This window comes from Bos indicus, chromosome 28 (assembly GCF_029378745.1).
Source record: "Bos indicus isolate NIAB-ARS_2022 breed Sahiwal x Tharparkar chromosome 28, NIAB-ARS_B.indTharparkar_mat_pri_1.0, whole genome shotgun sequence".
NCBI classification, from domain to species: domain Eukaryota; kingdom Metazoa; phylum Chordata; class Mammalia; order Artiodactyla; family Bovidae; genus Bos; species Bos indicus.
This window is the reverse complement of record NC_091787.1, coordinates 24,640,062-24,656,114: the sequence shown is the minus strand read 5'-3', so window position 1 is coordinate 24,656,114 and position 16,053 is coordinate 24,640,062. Positions and strand designations below refer to the sequence as shown.

Below are 16,053 nucleotides of genomic sequence, written 5' to 3'. Positions count from 1 at the left end.
AGAGGTCTCCCATTAATATCCTTGAAATCCTCTTCTTTCATCTTCTAACCCAGACAATAAACTTTAATTAAAAATATGGGTGAGGGAAGTCCCTGGTGATCTGGTGGTTAGGACTTGGCACTTTCATAGCCATGGGCCTGGATTTGATCCCTGGTCAAGTAACTAAGATCCTGTAAGCCACATGGTACAGTAAAAAAAAAAAAAAAAAAATGTGGGTGATAATGTCAATAAAAGGAATAAACAAATATATAATGTCAAAGGGGAATTAAACACAAAAATTTACCCCAGAGTAAACTGAGCTGGGAGTAAATCTTTTTGTAGTCAGCCCACTGGCCAGACAGTATTCTGTAAATTTCAACTTGGAATAAGAAATATCTTAGTATAATCAGAAATGTGATCATCTTGATCCTGTAAAATATTAATAGTCTTTCTGGTCTGATCTGCCACTCTTCTACACAAATCCTTGTCTCCAAAAATTTCAGGAATATTTCCTTGGTTTATCTTTCCTTCTTGCCTTTATCTTTTCTTCTTTCCTTCTTTCTTATCTTTCTTTCCAAATATTATGTAATTAAACAACTAGTGATTATAACATTTCTTATATTGCTGAATTACACTGAGTTTTCATTTATGCATTTATGCTTTATTTATTTAACTAGACCAGCCCTTGAGAATTGAAGCCATAAAAAATTTTTATGTAGGCCACACAATTTCAATCTCAAGGCATGGCACAAAATAGTCACTTAAAAAATATTTGTCTATAGCATGCTATAAAAATAATGTATTAATTGTTGAGTTGTCCTAAATTATTTACACAATTCAATAAATATTTAATGAATGTTTATTGTATGCCAGAAAAGATTGAATGACCAAACTCTCAGCAACATTAACTGATTTGGTTGTCAAAAACAATTACATTAGTTTAACACAGAAATATTATTAAGCATCAATTCAAATGAGAAAAGGAGCTAAAAATATTTGGATGCTCTTTGTGTACCAGTCATTGAGTAAGGAACTATATGTGATTTGGCTTAGTGGATGCTCACATTCCTGAGCTAATTGATACCGGCGACTTTTGCTTTTGGAAAAGGATTGGGGCTGTTGACAACTCCCACCTTGCCCTAGAGTTCTTCTATAGGTGCGCCATAAGAGGCACTGTCATACTTTTGCATCCTCCTGAACTGGCTTACCACTATTTTTCCTGCCCACCTTGGAACAACCTTTGTTTTACATCAGGTCTTTATTTTCTGTCCAGTCCTTTAGAATCAAACTCTTTTCTGCTTCTGTAGACTTCTCCTTTCTGTTTTCAACTTTAAAACCCTACTACTCATAGATAAGAGGCAATTTTGTCCATTCTTATGCCCTGTTTTTTGAGATTCCAGCTCAAGTCACAGACTGAGTTGCCTGTGATATAGAGTACAACACATTTAAAACACACATTTATTCTCTAACATAGATCAAGATTTCAACTATTTGTGACTGACTGCAAATTAGACTTATTAAAATGCAGATAAACCAGAATGGATTACTCAGCTTTCTGAGTGATTCTAGCTGACCCAGCCCAGTGACCACACAAAAGCTTAATCATTCATATTTAATACATAATTTAATGCAACAACCCATTCTAAAGGAGATCAGCCCTGGGATTTCTTTGGAAGGAATGATGCTAAAGCTGAAACTCCAGTCCTTTGGCCACCTCATGCGAGAGTTGACTCATTGGAAAAGACTCTGATGCTGGGAGGGATTGGGGGCAGGAGGAGAAGGGGATGACAGAGGATGAGATGGCTGGATGGCATCACCAACTCGATGTACGTGAGTTTGAATGAACTTCGGGAGATGGTGATGGACAGGGAGGCCTGGCGTGCTGCAATTTATGGGGTCGCAAAGAGTTGGACGCGACTGAGTGACTGAACTGAATGCAATAACCCAGGAAGTATGAATCATTATCTCCATTTTATGGAGAATGAAACTGAAAAAATTGTACACTACTGTGGGTTTTGCAAATTCAAGGATCTGAAAAAGTCTCAAGAGGTATACTTTGAGATTGTCCAAGGTGTTATATATCATCATCCTCTTTTTATAGAGGAGGAAAACGAAGATCTGGAGAAGGCAATGGCACCCCACTCTAGTACTCTTGCCTGGAAAATCCCATGGGCAGAGGAACCTGGTAGGCTGCAGTCCATGGGGTCGCTGAGTCAGACACGACTGAGCAACTTCACTTTCCCTTTTCAGTTTCATGCATTGGAGAAGGCAATGACAACCCACTCCAGTGTTCTTGCCTGGAGAATCCCAGGGACGGGGGAGCCTGGTGGGCTGCCGTCTATGGGGTCGCACAGAGTCGGACACGACTGAAGCGACTTAGCAGCAGCAGCAAGCTGAAGATAGGAGTAAAAATTTGCTCAAGGCCCCTCAGAGCTGTGATTCACACCTAAGTCTCTGTGTGCTAAGTCCTTCAGTCATGTCCAGCTCTTTGTGACCCTATGGACTGTAGCCTGCCAGGCTCTTCTGTCCATGGGATTCTCTAGGCAAGGATACTGGAGTGGGTTGCCATTTCCTTCTCCAGGGGATCTTCCCCAACTAGGGATCGAACTAGTGTCTCTTAAGTCTCCTGCATTGGCAGGCGGGTTCTTTACCACTAGTGCCACCCTGGTCAGAGAAATACATTGAGCACTTCCTTGATGGTACAGTGGATAAGAATCCACCTGCCAACGCAGATGACTTGGTTTTGATTCCTGGTCTAGGAAGATCCCACGTGCCTGTGAGCCACAACTACTGAGCCTGAGTGCCTAGAGCCTGTGCTCCGCAACAAGAGAAGCCGCCACAATGAGAAACCCCTACTCTCTGCAACTAGAGAAAGCTTGCACATAGCAATGAAGACCCAGTGCAACCAAAAATTTTACAAAAAGAAAAGAAATCGAAGTAACCATAAATAAACAATTCTCTTGGTACATCTCTATCTGCAAATTACTAGACATAGTGAAATTAGGCACAAGAGACTGTATCTTAAGGATATGTTTAGCTACCATTTTATCTTTTTGAAGTTATTTACAATCATGCTTTGGTTATTATGTTCTAATAACTACATAAAACAACACCACTTTTCGTGAAGTTCGTCTTTATTATGATTATTTTGTATATTGGAAAATGAAACACTAGAATTGGAAAATGAAACACTAGAATGGGCTGCTGCTGCTGCTGCTGCTAAGTTGCTTCAGTCGTGTCGGACTCTGTGCGACCCCATAGACAGCAGCCCACCAGGCTCCCCCGTCCCTGGGATTCTCCAGGCAAGAACACTGGAGTGGGTTGCCATTTCCTTCTCCAATGCATGAAAGTGAAAAGTGAAAGTGAAGTTGCTCAGTCGTGTCCGACTCTTCGCGACCCCATGGACTGAAGCCCACCAGTCTCCTCCATCCATGGGATTTTCCAGGCAAGAGTACTGGAGTGTGGTGCCATTGCCTTCTCCGATTAGAATGGGCATGTAGATGTAAATCTGCAGTAAAACCCAGATCGCTGTTTACATTATTAATTTAGTTTAACAAGAGCTTTTGGGGGGGAAATACCCCAAAGTTTATCTTTTAGCAAAACTGAGAGCAATAAATATGTGTTAAATGAGTCTTCGAACATGCTTGTAATAACTGAGTATGGATGGTGACTGAAAGAAGCATAAAAAGTGATTCTTTTCTATTTTTAGCTGGTGATTATGGCAAACAATATTTTACTGTCTTAAAACTTTCTGTGAGAACCAGATTAATTTCTTTTATTCATTAAAATAATCAAATTGCTCATGAACTTTATTTTTAAGTTCATTTATCTCAGGATACTTAAATGTTCCTTCCTAGCTACTATGCGAAGTCTCATGAAATGGAGCCTCAGATTAAAAAAAAAAATTCTTATCTGCTTTTTAATTTTGCATGAAGAGTAGGTGGAAGAACTCAGTTACTATGTTAACAAAAAGAGGCAGCTGGATTGCCTATTTGGTGATCATTCACTATGTTTATATTGGGATGGAGTAGTAGATAGGCTTTTATTTGACTTAATTCTCTCTATTAATTTAGAAACATTAAGGTCAGAGGATGCTTCCAAGTTCAGGTAATGTTTCGCTCAAACAATAACAACAAAAAATAGGTGAACATTAAAACATTGTAAAATCAAGGTCCTTTTTATTTTTTTCTTGGTTGCATCTCACAACATGTGGGATATATTAATTCCCCAACCAGGGATCCAATCCGTGCCCCCTGCCTTGGAAGTGAGGAATCTTAACTACTGGACTGCCAGGAAAGTCCAGATCAAGGTCTTCAAGTATCTTAAAATCAGAATAAGGAATGCATGTGAATCAAATTTAAGAGCGATCCATTGCCTCTTTTCAGAAACAAAGAATAAAAATAACTAGCACAGAAAAGTGAGCAGTTTTTAAACTGATACATTGATATGTGCCCTGTTTGATTTGAACATAGAATGTTTAAACTTTGATCAGTGGTATGGTAAGATGTTAAAAGAAGTCAAATAAATGCTATAATTAGGCAGAGAGATTGTATTTAGAGCTAGATTCTACCTCCACTTATTATCTGAGAAGCCGTAGGCAAGTTATTTAAGTTCTTTGTGCCTCAGTTTCCTTATCTCTAAAAATGAGGGAAATAATAGTACCAATCTCATGGGATTGCTGTGAGAGTTAGGTAAAGACTCTTAGAAGAATACCTGGCTTCTAGCAAGTGGCCAGTAAATGTCAGCTATCATTATTACCATTCTTATCATAAAAAGATGTATTTTAAGTAAACATCTTTTAATCTGGCTTGTGAAGTCACAGGGAGTGAAGTGTACACAATTGGGCTGAGCTGTAAACTCTAAGGAAAGGCCAAAGGCTGAATGGGCCACCGAGACTGATGACTCAGACACAGCCACAGTTCAGGTTTCCAGACTGATTCAGTCCTTGGCTTCTGTCCTGACGCTGACAACAAGAATGCCAATTAGTGCCAAGAGTGATGAGCTTTTTTTTAAACATGGGTGTTATTCATTTAGAGATTCAAATCAGATCACTTACATCTTGTATAGGACACCAATAGTGATCAACCAAGTTCAGGTTTAAACCGATGACATGGAGGTAAATGCTTTCCATCTAGTTACTGTGCTCCTGAACCATTTGCTTCTGAATTCTAAATTCTCAACTCAGCTACTGCCAAGGGGCTAAACATAGCTAAAGGGTTTAAATTATAATTTGATCTGACAACCCAGGTATCAAACAAGCCTTCTTTAGCCAGATAAGTAGAGTGGTGACAAATATCAGAGCAGTATATCCACTCTGTGGTATGTGCTTTATGACAGGAAATAATTGAATTTATTGGTAAATATTTTATTTTTTATCAGATCTAGGAAAGGATATTAGCATAAGATTAGTATAAAACTTTAAGTTGACAAAACTATTGTTAAGGTCAAGTGATTTAGAGAGGAGAAATCTAGGGAAGTGAGGGACATTTTAGTATTCCCATGATCCTGAATAGTCTAATAGACTAATTTTGAATGTATATAAACACCACATGAAATAAAATAAAGAAGACTTTTTTTTTTAAGTCGCTTCAGTCGTGTCCGACTCTGTGCGATCCCATAGGTGGCAGCCCACCAGGCTCCCCCGTCCCTGGGATTCCCAGGCAAGAACACTGGAGTGGGTTGCCATTTCCTTCTCCATAATGCTGCTAATGATAAGGATGATGAACTGGGGTAGATGTCAAATACAAAGAGCAATGATGTTTTTAATACTTTTATTTAAATGATCTTTTCTACTAACACTACATTTGAAAAGTGTTTTATTATTTTTATTAGCTATTTCTCATCAGAGTCCTGTCAGTAGATCTGCTTTAATACTCACATTTTATATGTGAGGAAGCTGACATAAAGAATAATTAACTAGCTAGAGTTACATAGCATGTCAATAAATAAAAAAAAAAAACAAACCAAAAAACAACCTGAATATTGTGTTTTTATTTGAATAGATCACTATTTATTGTATTTATCTTTAAGTTTTAGTGAACTGTGTCCACATACATAGGATAATATGATTTAAGAATTATTAGAAATATTAGTTGATTTGTATATATCATCTTTTACCCATCTGTGGATCAACTTCATACCAATAAATGACCTGTCTTAGCATAATTCTATTCTATTTTGACATTGTGAGAAAAGGTCTTAATCAAAAATTTATTTTGAACTTTGATCTCCAGGTTCCTATTCTTTTTCAAAAACACTATTTATTTTTAATTGCAATGACCATACAGTTCTGTAGCATTAATTTCATTCATGTTGTGCAACCATCACCACCATCTCCAGAACCATCTCCAGAACTTTTTTTCATTTTGCAAAACTGAAACTTTGCACTAATTAAATAATAACTCCCCATCCCCCTTTACCTCCAGACCCTGGCAACCACCATTCTACTTCCTGTCCTTATGAAGTTGATTATTTAACAGTTCAATAGGGAAACTATTTAATAGGGAAGCCTATTATGAACATTCAAACTTGTTTTGTGTTCTTAAAGGAAGCTTGGCGGGAAATTCCTTAAATTGTTCATTTCTGATTAGTCTTGGAAGTAAGATTTGAGAAGGTTCCTGCCTTGAGGGTCTATGTTAAGCTTGTTCTAGGTATTCTGAGTTTGTAGAGTTGTGAAATGGCTGGTGTGTCAGAAGTGAGGCGGGGAACAGGTGGGGCATTGGTCCAAAGAGTGTCCAAACCGTGACAAGTCTCCTAGAATTCCTTGCCACGAATGCCATCAACTGGGACGTTGGGCAGCACTCTGCCCTAGGGACCCAAGAGCCTCAAGGTCAAGCGCCAAGCCTACCCTCTTGATGGTTCAAGAGGACTGAAGCGTCCCGCTCCAGCCAGCCCGCCTGTCACAGATGACCATCCACAGGGCTGGAGCCAAGGGTGCAACTGGATGTGGCAGGTAGGTCCGAGAATTTCTTGGTTGACACAGGGGCTACCTACTCTGTCTTGACCTCCTACTCCGGAGTCTTCTCCTCCCAAACCTGTACCATTTTGGGTGCTACAGGAAAAGCAATTACTAAAAGATTCACCCAAGCACTTCTTTGTTGCTGGGATGGACAAATATTTTCCCACCAGTTTCTGGTGGTCCCTGAGTGTCCTACCCCCTTATTGGGAAGATATATACTCACTAAACTGGGGACCACCCTTGTGATGGGAAGTTTTTCAGCCCCTAGAGCTCTACAGCTCCTGGTTACTACTGAAGAACCCATTACACCTTCAATAGAGAGGGACCAAAAACTATGGGAAGACAAAATTAACCCTGAGGTGTGGGACCAGGGGATTCCTGGACGAGCCCACCAAGCTGAACCAGTCATCATTGTTCTCCAAGATCCCACTCGGTTTCCTAATCGGAAACAATATCCTCTGAAAAGAGAGGCTCGGGAGGGACTACAGCCTTTAATAAATAAATTCCTTGCTTGTGGGCTATTGATCCCCACCAGTTCGCCATGTAACACCCCAATCTTTTCAGTAAAGAAAAAAGACGGAACCTGGCGACTGGTTCAACATCTCTAGATCATAAATGAAGCTGTAGTCCCCCTCCATCCCACAGTACCCAATCCCTATGTAATCTTGGGAGAAATCCCACCCAATGTCAAGCGGTTTAGTCTTGGATCTCAAAGATGCATTTTTTTGCATACCACTGGCTAAAGAATCCCAATACCTTTTTGCCTTTGAGTGGGAAGCCCCAGGAGAAAAACACCAACAGATGACTTGGACAGTATTACCTCAGGGGTTCAGAGATAGCCCCCACCTGTTTGGACAGGCCCTTAGCCAGGACCTCCTAGATCTGGACCTGGGACCTAATGGGAAAATATTACAATATGTAGATGACCTACTAATCTGCTCTCCAGATGAGAAAAGTGCCCAACAACATGCAATTCAGGTTCTAAACTTCTTGGCAGAAAGGGGATATAAAGTCTCCCGTGCTAAGGCACAGATGGTCGAGACAAAGGTCACTTACCTGAGAGTTCAGATTACACACGGGTCCAGGAGGCTGTCCTCTGATCGGGTACAAGGAATCCTCCAGTTGCCCTCCCCCACTACTCGAAAACAATTGTGAGCTTTCCTGGGGCTAACTGGTTATTGTAGAATCTGGATACCCAACTACGGTCTAATTGCCCAGCCCTTATATGAAAGCTTAAAGGAACGAAATGATTCAATCCCACTGATGTGGGGAGCTCCTCAAAAGAAGGCAGAGGCTACACTAAAACAGGCCTTAACTCAGGCACCTGCCTTGAGGTTGCCAGACCCAGAAAAAGCATTCCAACTTTATGTCCATGAAAGGGAGGGAATAGCCTTGGAAGTGTTAACTCAAAGGTTGGGATCTGAGCCCCAGCCTGTAGCTTAATTATCCAAGAGGCTCGATCCAACTACCCGAGGTTGGCCCCCCTGCCTTCGAAATCTTGCAGCTATTGCAATCGTGATAGAAGATGCTTTAAAACTCTCCTTTGGGGGCAAACTAACTATTTTTTACCAGCCGCCAAGTAAAACAACTCCTAAATGGGAGAGACCATTTATGGATGTCTGATCAAAGAATCCTCAGATATCAAGTAATGCTGATGGGAAATCCAGGCCTCACTATATCCCCTTGTGAGGTTCTTAACCCAGCCACCCTCCTCCCTACCCCCAAGGGCTCTCTCCCCTTTTACTCTTGTCTAGAAATCTTGGACCACTGGACAAAACCCCAAGAGGGATTGTCAGAAGATCTTCTGACCAATCCTGAGGAAATCTGGTACACTGATGGAAGCAGCTTTGTCTTGGATGGAAAAAGAAGAGCTGGGTCAACCAGCTACAACATGCAGTGCCAGTTCAACAAAGATACAAAACTACAGCTGACCACGGAAAATATCACACACCCATGGACACCGCTATAAGGACTCTGAGGATTGAGACTAGCAAGAGGGGGAGGCCCAATACCCCTCGCCGTCTCAGTTCAGCAGGAAGTAGCCAGAAAGACCTTGACGCCCCTATTCCCAAAGAATTGGGCCTCCCATCTCTTGAGGGGGGAATGTTAGGTAGGTAGAATAGGGAAAAGGAGTCCAAAATGGCAGTGGCTAAAAGACAAGGAAGGTCAAAGGAAGGTCCGAAGACCAGAGTGAAGACTTCAGGCAGAACAAACAGCACTCCTGGCTAAGCCCAATTTGCATAGGGCAGGCCCAGGTGGAGGAAAAAACATATAAAAGGAGGAGCCAAAGCGCTATCTCATGGACTCGCTCTCCCGCGTGCGTGTGCTCTTTTCTTTCTCTCTCTCTCTCTCTCACTCTCTCTCTCCTGCTATCTTCTAAATAAAATGGAGCTGTAACACTGATTTGCCTAAGAGCTGTAGCACGGTTTGTCCAAGACCCGAGAGCTGTGACGCGCCAAGGGCTTTAATGTCCGTCGCTCCAAATCTTTGTTGTGACGAGACAAAGAACCCAGGAACATACACTCACGTGACACAGTTCTGTAGCATTAAGTTCATTCATGTTGTGCAACCATCACCACCATCTCCAGAATCATCTCCAGAACTTTTTTCATTTTGCAAAACTGAAAATTTGCACTAATTAAATAATAACTCCCCATCCCCCTTTACCTCCAGACCCTGGCAACCACCATTCTACTTCCTGTCCCTATGAAGTTGATTATTTAACAGTTCAATAGGGAAACTACTTAATAGGGAAACCTATTATGAATATTCAAACTTGTTTTGTGTTCTTAAAGGAAGCTTGGTGGGAAATTCCTTAAATTGTTCATTTCTGATTAGTCTTGGAAGTAAGATTTGAGAAGGTTCCTGCCTTGAGGGTCTATGTTAAGCTTGTTCTAGGTACTCTGAGTTTGTAGAGTTGTGAAATGGCTGGTGTGTCAGAAGTGAGGCGGGGGCCTCCATTCTGCAATCTGACTTATGGTTGGTTCTCCAACCACGCCAGTGCCCAAGATACTTCTGCACACTATGGCAAGAAAGAGTTATTTGCATGTACTGAGTTTCATGTCTCATGTCTTACATATTTACACAGTTACAACCACCTATTTTTTTTTCTTTCATTTGTTTTCTTTGTAAGTTCTAATGAACAGGACTTAGTAAGATTATTTTAGGGCAGCATAATTTACATATCACAAAGGAAATTTTATTTGTGATAAAATACTGCTGGCTATATTTCTATAGCGTAGTTTTATAAAGATGTTTAAGTCATTTTATAATACTGCTGAAACTCCAATACTTTGGCCATCTGATGTGAAGAGCCGACTCATTGGAAAAGACCCAGATGCTGGGAAAGATTGAGGGCAGGAGGAGAAGGGGGCAACAGAGGATGAGACGATTGGGTAGCATCACCAACTTAATGGTCATGAGTTTGAGCCAACTGTGGGAGATAGTGAAGGACAGGAAGCCTGGCGTGCTGTAGTCCACGGAGTTGCAAAGAGTTACACATGCCTTAGTTACTGAACAACAAAAATAATACTTAAGAGCAAATACAGTGAACCCAAGCAAAGATGAAAGCATTGGTTTCCAAGTCCTACTGTGACTTTTTTCCCCTTTGAGGTTTTTAATTAAAGAGTAAAATTTTAACTAGTTTAAAAAAAATTAGTTCAATGAGAGAGAATTGGTTCAGTTCTGAGACTTTGAAGCCCATACTTGTATATACCTCTTTAAAATACTCATTTTTAAAGAGCAATAACATTTGTATAAGATTTTAAAAAACCCAAAATAGTCTTCAAAATAGTATTTGTAATATGACCCTGTTTGTTTTTTTTTTTATTCTGGAGTACAGTATTCTAAAATGTCAATTGGTTATAACTAGGTGGTAGAACTGTGGAAGATTTTTTTCTCATATTTTTCTTAGCTGTACTTAAAAAAAAAAAAACTTCTAATAAGGGTGTATGATATTTACAAAAAGAAAAAAAACCGTAAAAATTGCCCACAAGGCACACACACACACAAAAGCATCAAGGCCATCAGTAGAAAAAAGAAGTATAATTTGACTGTAGCCTAACTGATAGTATCTACCTACCTACCTATCTATCAAATGTATGTGTGTATATAAATATTTATATCTATATCTCAGAAGATGCCCTGGAAGAGGGCAAGGCAACCCACTCCAATATTCTTGCTTGGAGAATCCCATGGACAGAGGAGCCTGGTGGGCTACAGTCCATAGCATCCCAGAGAGTTGGACACAGCTGAAAGGACTAGCACATATCTATATCTGCATCTATATCTGAAGAGATAATTGGAATGACAAGTAGGAAAGGGAAGTCAAAGAGGAAAGAATCAGCAATGTTCATCCAAGAGAGCCTTTTCTGCTCCTGATGGTGGTGTTGGCAACTCAAAACAATACTGCCAGGTGCCATGATCAATTACTTACCTTGGTGCAACAGCATTCTCATGCAACAGCATTCTAATTTCAATTGAATTTTTTTAAATAGACTTCTTTTAAATAAGTTGATAGAAGAATATGACATTTAGTTTGCTCTGAAGTCATCTTCTCATTGTAAATTAACAAATTGGAATTTTGGATGCCACAGCATTCTAATTTCAATTGCGTTTTTTTTTTTTAATAGACTTCTTTTAAATAATAAGTTAATAGGAAAATATGACATTTAGTTTGCTCTCAAGTCATTTTTCTCACTGTAAATTAACAAATTGGAATTTTGGATGCTGCATTACTTGGGAGTTTGGTTAATGTAAATAACCTTGCAAAAGGACTGGCTCACTATAAGAATTTCTGAAAAACAAATTAAGTTTCTGATCTTGGATACCTGAGGACCAGACAATGGAACCTGGTGATTTCATCAAGGTAATTACAAGCAGCAAGATCTAATGATAGTCAACCAACTGAACCTCCCTAAGAAGGAGTCCTATAATCCAATGTGTGACCTTCAGTATGAAATATACAAAAGGCAGGTGTATCTTGGAGATCCTGCCATAAGATATTTCCACAATATGAACGATGGGGACGGCATTTTAGCTATGATCCAGCCTATCTTTCTTGGGCTGGAGTTGTAGATAAATTGAGGACCAAAGAAAGTAAGTCAGTTATTTAAGATTGCAGTTGATATCAGCTCAGACTTGAAATTATAATTGGTGCCTCCTAGTCCAGCAAATAAAGCTATTTTCCATAGCCTTTATGAAATAATATCACAGCTGTAAAATGCACACATACCTGACTATACCTGCCTTTCCTATTTTAAAAGGTATTTATTGAGTAACTAGTATGTTCAAAGTAGTCTGCTAAGTTTTCTTCAAATCTGCTCTATATGTTTTATAATATGAGTAAATGTTTAACACTGGGAGTAGGATAGAGGAAAAAATATGATTGTTTACCAAGAATCTAATATCTGCCAGGCACCGTTCACCTGACATCTTATTTTCATTTATTATATGATTAAATTATTTTCAATAATGACAATTTTTATTTAATAATAATCTTGGATACGGCCTGATACAGTGAAGTACATTCATTTAGGGTATCACTAGAGAACTAAAACAGAAGAGGTTCTTTTCTCTCTTGCTATACACCGAGCTCCCCAGCTGCCCCCAAAATAGCTCACAAAAGACCACTATGCCTGATCCCATTTATATGAAATATCCAGAATAGGCAAATCTGCAGAAACAGTAAATTTGTGGTTGCCTAGGGTTGTGGGTAAGGGGAGTGTTGGAAGAAAAGAGGAGGTGACAGCTGTTGAGTATGGGTTTTGTTGGAGAAGACGATAAAGTATCCTAAATTGATTGTGGAAATGGTTGTACAAGTCTGTAGATATGGTAAAAACCACTGAATTGTATACTTTAAATAGATGAATTGTATGGTATGTGAATTATATCTCAAGATAGCTGTAATTATTTTTAAAGTTCTGCATTTCTGCTGTCCCTTCAGATCAATCCTGAGATACCCTCTTAAGAGAATGGAGGGTTTTACAATTAATGAGTAGTAAGAGTCCCTTGGACTGCAAGGTGATCCAACCAGTCCATTCTAAAGCAGATCAGTCCTGGTCGTTCATTGGAAGGACTGATGTTGAAGCTGAAACTCCAATACTTTGGCCACCTGATGCAAAGAGCTGACTCATTTGAAAAGACCCTGATGCTGGGAAAGATTGAGGGAAGGAAGAGAAGGGGACGACAGAGGATGAGATCGTTGGATGGCATCACCAACTCGATGGACATGGGTTTGGGTGGACTCCAGGAGTCGGTGATGGACAGGGAGGGCTGGCGTGCTGCGGTTCATGGGGTTGCAAAGAGTCAGACACGACTGAGCGACTGAACTGACTGAACTGAACTTCAAAAAAATAGATAATGTAAAAATGAATTCCAGCACAGAAAATGGGAACTTACAGAAAATATGATGAGTGATAGATAAATACTATAATTGGGAATAATTCACATGACATAAAGTAAATCACTGATCTAGTTCTCTGTGAAACAACAACACAGAAAATCTTGGCCTCCTCCAGGATTCTGTTGTCTGTCTTTGACCAGTTCAACAACTCTGTACTTCACCTATGATCAAAGAACACTGTTGCCCACCGAGTCCTATTTTGGTATCTCTAATCTTTCCTTTTTGGCTCTGCTCTTATCCAGTCTTTAAATGTCACTTGGGAATACTCTTTCCTTATTGTTCTTCCACCTGGTTTTACAAATTTCCTAGGACAGGCTCCTCCCTTTATTCCAACAAGGTAGGAGGTAAGGAGAAAAAAAAAAAACAGCAACAAGGTTAGAAAAAAAACAGCACCTACATACCCCAGAAAGCCCTAATTCAACAAGGTAAAAAGGGGTGGTTCAGATGAACAGCTTGGATGAGGATGGATACAAGAATAGGTTTATCGCTCTCTTAATCGTTAGATTCCTGGAGGTATCTCTTTACTAGGTGATATTAAATCATTCAATTTCTGCCCATTCCCTTAAGAAATCACTTGCTTTACCTCCCAAAGTGAGTTCTGAAGAAGCACCTTACCTGGCACAAACTGTCGTGGATCTCTACAGGCTAAAGAGGGTTCCACTGGGGCTCCTGGTCCTTCACCTCACTTGTTGAGTGCAGGGAAATCTGCTGTGGCTTTCCCTCCGTGGGCTTGCCCATCCTGCTAATTTTAGGCTGCTTCCTCATGCGGCTGCCTTGGGTATCAGAGCATGTGGCTCCCCTCAGAGGAGCTATTTTCTCCTCCAAGTCTCATTTGTTTGTTACAACTTCTCTCTCTTCTCCTCCCCAACCCAACTCTGTATAACTGAGCTATTTTTTAGCAGTCAGTAAAATATCTTCCAGAATTATACTTACTCTAATCTGAATTTACCTGAATTCTAGGGACTAAGGAAAACTTCTTATGTTAGATTTTAGTGGTACTTCCTAGTAGCCAGATTTCCACATCATGTTTATCTAACAAACATTCACTAAGTTTCTACTGTGAATAAGGTATTAAGTCACAGGGATACAGTGATGAGCAAAGCACGTCTGTATTTCATTTATGTAATTTTGATAACAGATCTATCAAACTTCCACTGTATTCCATGATCTCTGTTAAGATGTGAGAATAAAAACTTAATAAAGCAGAGTCCCTGTCCTCAAGAGCTAATAAGATGTTTCAATATATAGACAGATTCAAAGAGGAGGGCTTATAAATTCCTTAGTTTTTATATAATGAATAAAAATTATGTCTTCATATATATTATAGGTATAATCGAACAAATTGTTCATTAACTAAGAATAAATATACAAATGCAGTGGACAAAATGGATATGCTAAACATTATCTCAAGTTTCTCCTTTCTATATCACTAGCATTTTCTATATCCCTCTGAGTAACTTTCCTGGTGGCCGACGGTAAAGAATCGGCCTGCAACGTGGGAGAACTCGGTTCAATCCCTGGGTTGGAAAGTTTCCCTGGAGAAGGGAATGGCAACCCACTCCAGTATTCTTGCCTGGAGAATTCCATGAACATAGGAGCCTGGTGGACTATAGCCCATGGGATTGGAAAGAGTTGGACACTGCTGAGTGACTATCAAGTCACAAGTCAAGTCTGAGCATCTGGCTACTTTGCGGAGCCAGAGAGATTGAAGAACCTGGAGAAACCATTTTAGGCAATCAAGGCATAGATGATGCTTATCAATATAATAAGACACACCTAAATACATGCAACTTAAGATTTTATTCTATTTGAACAGAATGAGAATGAACATATCCATCATTTATTTATATATGTAGATAATTGGCCCTGTAGAAGTTCATGGTCTTTACATGTTATCTATATGAACATAACTAAGCTCCCCATATTTGGAAAGAGGTCCTTAGCACGTTGTTGGGTAAAAATAGTTTACAAAGGTCCAAGATCCTCTGGGGTTACATACCAACTTCTATGTCTGTGCAACATACTTAAGAGGATGAAAAAATATCACAGTGATGTTCAATAAAAATTATCAGTGTCTATCTCCTGAGGTGGTATTTCTGATATTTTCTTCTTTATATTTTACCAAATTGTTTAAATTATTAACAATAATCATTAATATTTTAAAATCTATTTTAATTTTTTCTTATTTAAAAAATTTTATTTTTAATTGAAAGATAATTGCTTTATAGTATTGTGTTGGTATCTGCCATACATCAACATGAATCAGCCATAGGTATACATATGTCCCTTCCCTCTTGAACCACCCTCACACCTTCTACCCCATCCCACCCCTCTAGGTTGTCACAGAGGACCTGTTTGAGCTCCCTGAGTCATACATTTTCCATATGGTAGTGTATATGTTTCCATGCTACTCTCTCCATTCATCTCATCCTCTCCTTCCCCAACCCCTGGTCCACAAGTCTGTTCTCTGTGGCTGCATCTCCATTGCTCCCTGCAAATAGATTCATCAGTATCATCTTTCTACATTCCATATATATGTGTTAATATACGATATTTATTTTTCTCTTTCTGACTTACTTCACTCTGTATAATAGACTCTAAATTCATCCACCTCATTAGAACTGACTCAAATGTGTTCCTTTTTATGGCTGAGTAATACTCCATTGTATGTATGTACCACAACTTCTTTATCTATCTGTTGATCAACATCTAG

The 16,053-nt window shown here is 39.5% G+C and overlaps 1 protein-coding gene across 1 annotated transcript in view; it reads right to left on the bottom strand.

Annotated features, from left to right (window-relative positions):
* MYPN (myopalladin) overlaps positions 1–14,052 on the bottom strand; it is a 113,776-nt gene extending 99,724 nt beyond the window's left edge. Inside the window, exon 1 of the mRNA XM_070782191.1 lies at positions 13,956–14,052. The gene's annotated coding sequence lies outside the window, so the exon portion shown is untranslated. The remainder of the gene's footprint in view (positions 1–13,955) is intronic.
* Between the last annotated feature and the right edge of the window lie 2,001 nt (positions 14,053–16,053).